Source organism: Bidens hawaiensis, unplaced genomic scaffold (assembly GCF_021521415.1).
Source record: "Bidens hawaiensis isolate Kalapana, Puna unplaced genomic scaffold, B.hawaiensis_p1.1 tig00003244_1, whole genome shotgun sequence".
Lineage (NCBI taxonomy): Eukaryota > Viridiplantae > Streptophyta > Magnoliopsida > Asterales > Asteraceae > Bidens > Bidens hawaiensis.
The window spans coordinates 2,413,137-2,424,667 of record NW_027491178.1 but is presented as its reverse complement, the minus strand read 5'-3'; the positions used below and the strand labels follow the sequence as shown (position 1 = coordinate 2,424,667).

The window sequence follows — 11,531 nt, the reverse complement described above, 5'->3', positions numbered from 1 at the left end:
TTATGCCATTATGGATGTTATTAACCATGCATGGATAGAAGCCTTTAACCCGTATGCATTAAAACATTTGACGTTTGATGTACGTCCTTATATATCAACTTATCTCTATAATTCACATCATTGGAACAGTTGTAACTAATTAATTTGATGGTATTATACCCTCATACTTAACCTTAAAATCTGTCCCGTTATCGTAGCGAATAATGCATTGTCAATATCCCACATTTGAAGGCCAACTCTTTATGTACTATTTTGATATCGTGGCAAAATGTGTGAAAGAAAGTCAATATGGTACCAACAAATGCACTGTTCTAATGGACATGCATGTCACACTATCTAATCATACCATACCAAATATTCGAATTCACATAAGTAATGGGCCTCAAACGTTCATACTTGTATCATTGGTCTTAAATATTCGTACAAGGAAACCATGGATTAATTAAGGTTCTACAATTTCTTTCAATCTCCCACAACTTATATTCATTGGATTTGTACTGCGTGTTTGTACCATAATTGTATAAGCACATTTCTCGCCCTCGGGCATCAATTCACTGAATTTAAAACATACTTCGGTCCGTTATCATTTCTTTTCGTGTAACCATATCAGCATTTTTCCAAAAAAACTCACGAGGCAATTTGTACTAGGTAAACCCAAAAACATATTTTGCACTAGTTAGGTGGCCTTCAAGAGGGTTAAAGGCTGAAACCGTCCTCAAAACAAAGAACAATGGAGTGTGAATGAGGGGATACCAAATCAGATCAAGGGATATTCCAAAGGAAATGAATGTTATCACTAATTTTGTTAGAATATATGACCAAAGTTTTTGGGTCAAATAGCATGAATACATATCAATATACCCCATAGAATGGGAGCCACACGAAAATAGTAAAGTGTATGCTATAGGGTGACCTTTAAGGTACCACACTAGGGTCTATTGAAACAGTCATGTGGTATGGCATGGATGGTTCAGGTTGAAACTAGACAAGAATATAAATGATTGTAATGTGGAAAATGCATGGTTGAGTGGAAATTTATTGGAACAATCGAGGATAGATAGTGAAGTATGCGGCTGTCACCAAGGTGTGCATCAATACTCTAATGATATTAACATTTGAGATTGACATAAAACATAACCTCGGACATAAAGCTCCTGATCAGTTGATCATTGATCTTCCAACAAAAGCTGTCATCAGAATGTAGGCATTGTCAGTGATATATATATATATACATATGACATAGTGGCTTAAACTGTAGGAAATAGTGACTTAGTTGAACCTACTGGAAAATTGGAAATGTGGATTGCACATTTGCACTTTATAATCATTAATCATATATCAAATATCTTGATCATGTTATATCATATATGATTAAGGGGTCTCAGATGTTTGAAACATGAATCCATCGTGCTTATGTCTTGCGCTGTCACCATCCCGCGATATTTTGGTTTAAAATTAGAGAAAATAGAAAATTTTTCACCCTTTAATGTCGATCAACAAGAGTAAGGTTTAGTGAACGAATGCGATGTCAATCGAAGAATGCAAATACTAGCTATGGAATGAGGTTCGTCAATATGAATAGAACAACATAGACCGACCGTGAATGATCATATGGTGAAATTTCTTGAACTGTGATGCCTATAAATATAGATGTCAAAGTTAGGAATTGCTAGAATATTTTAATTCAGAATTTAATGTATAACGTTTATTTTGTTCAAAAGATATTGCATTCACATCGATCTTGAAGATAATAAACTAAGAGTGTACGTGAAAACATTAGGATTTAAATTCTAATACCATAGTCATACTCAATCAACAACTCCACCAGTTATTTTTTAAAATAACATATGTTTTTGAGAAACAAAAAAATTATTCATATATATTCATACTATGTGTAATGGTTTAACCAAAAAGTGAAAAATATTATGCCTCGTCACTGCCATGTAGACATGAAGGCTTACTAACTTCTAACTCAAAACAAGTAATGATTTAACTGAATAAATAGTTATATTTAATTTTTCTTCTTGATAAAAATGTGAGTGAGGTATTTTGATTTGTTGGAATTTGTTGTTTAGTCGTTTAGCCGATTGGCGTCCAAGAGGGTTGTTTGCATTTTTGGCGCCTCTCTTTTTATTATGTGAAATGGTTTAACGAGAATTTGGTGGACACTTGACATCATTTAAAGGGCGTCCGTAGTAGCTTGTGCATCTCCCTTCTATCTCTTCCATTCACGTGCAGGTTTTTTCAAAAATATCATAGATGTCTCTCTCTCTTCGATCTAGCTCATGTTATGTACATCTCACATGAAAGTTGTGTCGTCCATTGCCCATCTCCACCACCTAAGCGTCATGAGGGCCACATAAGTATGTTGCGGCTAGAACAAGTGTTGTTGCAACATATATTCATTGCATTACTATATTGGAGGTGCTCATTGGTTCCATGTTACAAAATGTGATAAGTGAGAAAACTGCTTGCGTCGTCATGGGATTGGTTTTCCCATGACCAAGCCCCGACCTAAGGATGTGGATCGGTTAAAGGGTTCTATTAAAAAAATAAAAAAAAAGAAGAGAAAATTCATTTAATATTATGTTTGAGAATCATACTCGAGTTGTTGGAGAATGGAGAGTATTTACAAGCAATAGAACTTTGATAATTCCGCTATATGCCTATATGTCTGGCACTCTGGCTGCCTCAAAGCTTCTCCGCATGCAACATGTTGATTATTAAGTATTTAAGTGTGTTTCTATTGTGGATGTATATGAAGTTCAAGGTAAGTAGTGATTATATTTGTGTTCATTAATGTTTCCATATTTAGTATTTGAGTACTTTTTCGTTGACTTATGTATTACACAAATAAAATAATGTTATTGGGCTAAAAGTTGTTTTACAAACGATGGCCCAAGAAATCAAATTAACACCACACCAACACCACTACTCCACTAGTAAAGAATTAACCATGGCGGAGCCTAGAGATTGACGCAATAGCTCTTTTGCGAAAATTTTATGACAAAACATTTTACAATTTTTTTTGTTATTGTTGTTATATTTTTGTATATTACCGAACTAGCTAGCTAGACAGTTGTCTTTGTAATGAAGTAAGCAATGTAATTGTAGAAGTGATATTTTTCAAATATTTATGTTTATATCTTACAATAGTAAATATGTCTTTATATTTATAAAAATCAAATGTGATAGTCAAAAACTTTTTTAAAATTTTAAAATCTCAAGAGAACACCTTAGAATCACGACATATATATTTGTGATATCGACATAGTTGATTTATCCTAATGTAGGTTTTAACACAATTTGTGTAGGTTTCTCCCAAAAGTGAAAATATGAGAATCTCGATTCATAACTCAAAATTTCAGTTAATAGAACGTTGTCATCTATTTTATAATTGCTAACAATTTAAAATTAGACCCAGACTCTACCAATAACTTTATTATAGCTGCGATTTTACTTCGTACATTTGTTTGATAACAATTTAGAACTAGACTAAACTTGCTACCCGTCCTTTAACCTTCATGAAGGTCACTTGCCCATACATGTTATGTGCGTTTTATACTAGAGTATTGATAGGGTCCCGTAAGGTTTTTCAATAGCACATACTAATTATTTTAAAAAACAAAAAAAAAAGAATTAAAAATAAAAATAAGCTACCTATTCCCACCAATAGGGTGATAGGCATGAGAAGTGAGATAGGTGAAATTGGCTTATAAATTCAACTCAACTACACACAGTCATCCACATAAATGTATTTATAGCTTTCCCTCCTTTCTTCACTTCACTTCACTTCAAATCCCCTTTTTCTCTGCACTGAAAAGCCTTTGAAGAAAGAGCCTTGAGAAAGTGAACCAAATCCTTTCCTTAACCTTACACGCCTCCATATTTTCCACTCTGTCCACATTTAACTACCGTCAGTAACACATTTCCATTCACTCAACAACAACACCCTCTTAAACTCCCAGTCTCCAAAAGCTTTCAAGATTCTCAAAAACATATCATACCATTGTTTTTATTCAATTTCCTTTCTGGGTTTTGTTCTTTGTTACAAATTATTAATGGGTTCTTGTGAACAAAATAAACTTGTCATGAAATCTGCTGGTCCGATTATTGTGGGTGCTGGTCCTTCTGGTATAGCTGTTGCAGCTTGCCTTAAGGAAAACGGAGTCCCATCTCTTGTTCTTGAGAGAAGTGACTGCATTGCATCTTTATGGCAATACAAAACTTATGATCGGTTAAAGCTTCATCTTCCTAAACAGTTTTGTGAGCTTCCATTATTCGGGTACCCTAAAAGTTTCCCAAAATACCCTTCCAAGAAACAGTTTGTTTCCTACATGGAAGCTTATGCTGACCACTTTGAAATCAAGCCAAAGTTTAACCAGTCAGTAACTAATGCTGAGTTTGACTTTGAAGGCAATGTTTGGAGAGTGGAGACACAAGATTGTGTTTATGAGTCACGGTGGTTGGTGGTGGCTACCGGAGAGAATGCGGAGGCGGTGGTGCCGGAGATTCAAGGGATTGAGAAGTTTGAAGGGGTGGTTAGGCATACAAGTGAGTATAAAAGTGGTTGTGAGTTTAAGGGTCAAAGGGTTTTGGTTGTTGGTTGTGGAAATTCGGGGATGGAGGTTAGTTTGGACCTTTGCCGGTATAATGCAAACCCTTTTATGGTGGTTAGAAACTCGGTAAGTTTGTAATCATCACACGCTTCTTTTCGGTTTGGTTTTAGTTAAGGAACGGTAAAGTTGTTGTCATGTGACTGTTTCGAGTAAAGAAACTAAAAATGATAACATCTTGTGTTTATTTTGATGATTAGGGTATCATTGGTTTATTTTTATTTTTTTATATGGAAAACTCAATCCCATTTGCCTTTTAATTCACTTTTTAAAAATGGGTATTTTTATTATTTATGTTTAAGAAAATTTTGGTCAAATAGTTTTTGAAAAATAAGTATGTGTAGTTGTGTAACACATGCTTAAAAAGTTAGTACATTGAACTTTAATTAAGTGTTTTGACTTTTGGAGTTAGTTATATTGTTTTAAACTTTTAATGCAATTGTAGGTTCATGTTCTACCTAGAGAGATGTTTGGATTGACAACATTTGGAATAGCTATGGTGCTTCTTAAATGGCTACCTCTAAGGGTGGTGGATAGAATGATCTTGTTTATGGCCAATTTAACACTAGGAAACACCGAAAAACTCGGCTTACGCAGGCCGAAAACCGGACCCCTTGAGCTCAAAAATGCGACCGGGAAGACACCGGTGCTAGACACCGGAGCTTTATCTCTAATCAAATCCGGTAACATCAAGGTAGCTATCGAAAGATTCCCTGACACATAGGTTTATGAGTTGTACAATGCAAATATATTTTAACTTTTGTTGTGATTTATTGGAATGTTTGTAGGTTGTGGAGCAAGGAGTGAGAGAAATCACTAGAAATGGAGCCAAATTTATGGATGGTCAACAGATTGCATTTGACTCTATTGTATTGGCAACAGGATACAAGAGCAATGTGCCATTTTGGCTTAAGGTAGATTTCATGACACCAATAATGAAACAATTACTTTTAATTCTATTTTCTACAATAAAAATAAATTCATCATAATAATCATTTTAGGTATAGTAATATGTTAAAATAACATTTATTTATTTTATTTACCTTCATAGTTATCAAATATCTTAATATTTGTCATTCTTTTTTTTGTTATACATATGTTTTGCAAAGGGGGGTCACATAAATATATTCTTAAAATGATTATTTTAGTTTTTTAAATGAAATTTATCTAATTATTTTTATCTTATTATCAATCTCACATCACTTTCCAAGCCTTACACATTAAGAAGCCTACAAAATGGTTTTTGGTGAGCAAAAAGGTGAAAAACTGGTAGCATTTGTTTGGAGGATTCTCAATCTCTTAACATTTTTGTTGTCATCTTATGATAAGTTACTATCATAAACTATTTTCATGATTATATCTCTCTCATATTGTATCTTTTTTTTCCTTCATAAAATGGTTTTTAAGAACTTACGTCATGATATAAATTGAGTTTCTAAATCAAGAGTAATGTACACATTTGGATGCGCATTGTATAAATCATAATAGCACTACTATTCTGGTTATGGTAATTTTAGTTCTGGAATAAGGATAAGCATAAAAAATATTCTTTTTCTGATGTTTTCTGGAGAAAGAATCCGAATTGAAACGTGTTGAGCTTATAATGATCTCATTATTTTGTCCTGCATAATAAGTTTTGTCATTGAGTAGGACCCACATATTTTAATCATATGTGCACTTATTCACTATTTAGTATAAAAATTTACTTTTACATTTTTATGTTCTAATGATTTTTTTTCCACAATACAGGGAAGTGATTTTTTTACCGATGATGGAATGCCGAAAACGCCTTTTCCAAATGGATGGAAAGGGGAGAACGGGTTGTATACCGTCGGGTTTACTCGAAGAGGTCTTCTTGGCACGACATGTGATGCACTTAAAATTGCTAACGAAGTTACACGTCAGTGGAGCCTGCGAAGTGTGATTCTAAGCACGAATTAGGGTCAAAGTGATGTATTGATATTGGAATAAAAATGAAATCAAAAGAGAGATAAAATAGTGTTTATTTTTATTTTTATTTTTATTTAGTTGGTGTAGGGAATTGTGGTACTTTACTAACAAGGGTTAGTTTTTTTTATTTTCAAATGTTTTACCAGCAAACATTGTCTTTTAGGTTGTTCAAAATTTCTGATGTTTTTTGTGGTGGTGGTGGGGTTTAATTTGTACATTAACAAGTTTTGTAATTTACTCTTGAATTTCATGTCCTCAATCAATTTGTTTTATTTGCATTTTATTCTCTACTATGTAAAATCATATATTAATAATGTTGCAACTTGTATTCTATAACATACTACTACATATTATATTATACGATACGAATTTTAGTTGTGGGATATAAATGTGAGACATGAAAGTGAGTCATCAAATTCGATCTTAAATAGTAGTGAAATTAAAGTAAGTGAGAGCAAACAACGACATGAACTAAACACACTCATATTACAACTTGAACGACAATGTTAAGTAGTGGGTTTCATGTTCAAACCGTCGGCTGCACGGTAGAACCAACATACCGAACCTAGATCAAATGATTTAAAGAATTCTCACATAAACGATGCAAACTAAAATTGGATGTGTGTTATAATAATGGAAAAGAAAACTACAAGTACAAATTAAAGTAGTTTCTAAATTCTTCTGAATAAAGAAAAGGATGATTCACCTTTTTAAACAAACCTCCAATAAAAAAAGAGAAGAAACAGTTTTATAGTCATCATAAATAAGTAAAAGTATACAAATAAGTCCAAAAATAACCTTTAAGATCTTATTAGAATATAACTTTTAACAAATGATGGATACTACTTTTGTGAAAAACAACAAACGTTGGACTCGAAGAGTCTACCAAACACACAACCAACCAAACATAGATTATATCTTTATCCATGCTTTTTAACTAAAGTTTAATGTTTAAATTAGTGATTTGGTGTCCATGGATCATGATTCACTCGTTATCTTCCTAGCCATTATTGTAAATTTAAAATTCATCCCTTTCAACTTTGTTAAGAAAGAAGTTTAGGCAGTTAAGTAAAAGTTACCGTAACAAATGTATTGTTTTCGATTATATCGTCACACACTTAAACGTTGTATGAGCTATAACGGCCTTTTTTTGCTTTCTTCTGTAAAGATTATATTTAAAACGGAAAATAACAATTTATATTTGTACATTGATCAAGTACCAGAGGGGATGTAATCTTGGCAATACGACATATGTAAAATGTTCTAGAAGGCATATCTTTCAAGGAGGTACCTTTGGCAGCATGACAAGGTTAGAAGTCCTCGTAGCTACATCTTTCAACTATCTAGAAGGGGGGGGGGGGGGTAATCTTGCTTGGATGGCTGAGGTCAGAGGTCCGAGTTCATATATCACATACATATAGATAGATGTATAGGAACAAAGGAAATCTTGCAAGATATTGAAGGTTAAATGCTCTATTCTGTACATCACTAGTAGTTCTGTCTTTATTGTTGTAAATCATAGGTCATGCCTTTGGGAAGGCCTTAATTTGTTCATGTGGAAAGAATGAATATATTAAGAGGTGTTATACGAATAGACTAGAGAAAACATAAAGGGACAATAACAAAATGCTTTCCTACAAACAACTTTACCGATATAAAAAACTACTATTCATCCCTATTATACACCCTCATGAAACAAAAACTCTTTGAGAGCCAAGTCTAGAGAAAGCTTATTATTATTTTTTTAATCTATAAAGGTTTTTTTCTTTTATTAATTTTTTTTTTTGAAATGATTGATGGATTTCAATTTTCAACCTCGATGGAAGGGAGTATTCCCTCTTAGCTTGAAAGATCACCCAAACTTAAGATAAGATCATGTTTGTGGAAACGATGTGCACACTAAAGATGCTTAATGTTTTAAGGCACTCACCCACGAACATGTTAAGTACTTAGGCAGTTATATTAGTTGTTAGCCAATGACGTCCTCAAAAAAGGTTTTTAACCATTGACGATTGAACGGTAAAAAAGTCAAGTCTTAAATCGATCAAACAACTTTTTTTCAAGCATTTTTTAACGATCAACGAAATTCACCACATTGGATACACTCGTCTTTCGATCCAAGGAAAACCCTCAGCTAAGACCAACATCCGTGAACACTCGATCGAGGTCACGACAGTGCGAAGAGATGAAACATGTTCGGTTCAAAGATCGAACTAGTGAACAGCGCCTACTCGCATAGTCTCCCATCATCACCATGTGTTGTCGAAACTAAATAATGGGGGTATGAACCGAACCTGGGTAATATGAAACACCAAGTTTCTCTCTTAACACTCCACCAAACATATACTTAATTTAAAAAAAGGGGGGAAAGAAAACCATAAATAATTCAAGATCTTGTGCAGGTGAAAATATTGACCGCAGGGAACAAATTGCGTATGAGAACTGTAGTAACAACTAGTATGTGACGTTCTTAATTAGCTCACACTTTTTTCAAAATTTGTATTTAATTTCAAACAATTAAATTTGTAGCAACCCTTTTCATGGCTATATAATTTTAAAACAAATAAAACTTCAATAATGTGACATTATTAGACAAGACTATTAAAGATGAGAAAATGACGAATTCAGCTATCAATTACCGTTAATTTCAAACAAGTATATATATACAGTTGCCGGAAGTTATAAATGTATCAACTCTATTTTTATGAATTAAAATATTATATATGACAGTATTAGCATCCAGGCCACTTTTTTTAATTTTATTTTCTATCTTAAGTACATGAAACTTGGGCGTAAATGAGCCGAGTTAGGCATGAGCCAACCTAAGTTCAAGCTTGCTCATTTTGAGTTTTATAGCTTGAAATCTCGACCTGTTTAGTGAGATTTAACTATTTTATATGTACACATTTAATTTTATGTATATTTAATTATTTATAATTATAAATTTTTATATTGCATAATTAAATATTCTTTAGTTATTCTTAAAAACATATTTTAATTATTATCTTGTAATAGGTTTATTATGTAAAAATATATTTAATAATTAAATATATAACATTTTAGTTTAGGCTCGCGAGCCTAGGGCTAGCAATTGGTGTTTTAACGGGTTTAACAAATTAGAAACGACTCATTTAACAGATTTATATGCCATGACTATATATATGATAGTTTTAAATTTCATGTACCAATAAGAGAAATGATATAGTCTAGCTTACTACTTTCAGTTATTTAAAAATAAAAAAAATTACATGTCGTACTTTTTTTAATTAACATGTCTTAAACAGGTGCCAGTCCTCCTCAAGCCTACCCAATTCGAAGCTTGGGCTCGAACTCGTTTATTCAATATGTTCGTTCTCGCGCTCATTTAAGCTCAGCTCGATTTATGATTTTAGCAAATCGCACTTAAGTAACTCATGAACGACTTGACTCGTTTATACCTTTACTAGAACATTTGTTGAATATAAAAATCTAAACAAATGTCATAATTTTTTAGTAAAAGATTTAACAAGTAAATGAAAGTAAAAGAAGGTAAAAGGGTGAGTAGAATGAAGAGTTATAATAATATCTGGTGGTTATTTGTTAGTGACGAAAAGTAAAGTATGTGGTCCGTACATGGGTGCCACGCGTGTGAATGCCCAAAAGAGGGAACTCTGTGGAAGCGTGTCCACTGTAAGATCCATGTACCCGAGTTTAGTAAAGCCAATGATAGTAAAACCTTTACCCCTTTTGCTGATGTCACCATGACTGAATGAAGAGAAAGCTTATTAACCTCTCTAAATCAAACCAACCCCACATGTATTTACCATTTTCATTTTTGTCAAATATTTTTCTAATTTATTATTTTAAAAGGTTCTCAAATAATTCCAACGAAAATCCACTCGTTGTCGACAAATAATTACAGAAACATTCTCTCTCATCTTCTTTCAACGGGTATAAACGCCCTCAACGGCTTCTTTCATGGGGTACCCCCAGTGTAGCCGCTCGAGTTACCCTATTTATGAGACGATACCCTTGAACATCTCGTCCCCCCTTAAAAGGCCAATATTTTATAAAACACTAAAACCAGCAATAAGTTGGTGGGGGGGGGGGGGCACCGAGTTACATGGACAAAATCGATCAAGACATGAACAAGAATATATGAACACAATCCCCAATGCTCATTAGATTTGCAAATTTATTAAGATTCTTAATATTCCAACTTACCAACAATCTTTCACTCATGAGTTCTTGTCTATAACCGCTTTCACAGAGGGATTACCGAAAAAATAGTCATCAGTGATGTTTAGTAGTGAGATGATATCAAGTATTATGTTCAAGTTTTAAGAAATTTGAACTTGTTATAAAGATAAAAATGTTATATAATGGTTGTTGAGTATTTGATATTTTGAAGTCGATTTTAAATTGTTTTAAGATTAAGTTTTAAGTAACGAGCATCCAAACAAATAACTTTTAACGGTGTAAGACTATAAAATAGCATATTGTTACCATGGTATACTAGTGTACTCGATTGACAGAGATTATACATATGACATAGTTTTATATAAGATATGAGACTCTTGTTGGCAAAAAACCATTCAATTTACTCCACTCTGTCTCCCTTTTCTATGGAATCAAGTTATCTAGTATAATTTTCAACTCGTAATGAATCCTAGACCAAACAACCCATGCTAGTGTACTCGGTTAACAAGAATTATGTATTTGTCACAATTTTATATAAGATATGAGACCCTTGTCAGCAAAATCCGTCCAATTTTCTTCACTATGTCTCGCTTTTCTAAGAAATCAAGTAACATAATTTGCTAGTCTGTTTTTTAGATCGTGATCAATCCTAGACCAAACAACCTACATTGATTTTAAGTGTGAATTTCTTGTTTTGAAAAAGAAGATGGAGTGAAAAAAGTTATCATGGGGAATGGGTGAAAAGTGAAAACCCTCCAAATTTTCTCTTCTTTATCAGAGTATCAA

The 11,531-nt window shown here is 33.0% G+C and overlaps 1 pseudogene; it reads left to right on the top strand.

Moving 5' to 3' along the window:
- Positions 1-4,061: 4,061 nt before the first annotated feature.
- LOC143622915 (putative indole-3-pyruvate monooxygenase YUCCA4) lies at positions 4,062-6,568 on the top strand (annotated as a pseudogene).
- The last annotated feature ends 4,963 nt before the right edge of the window (positions 6,569-11,531 follow it).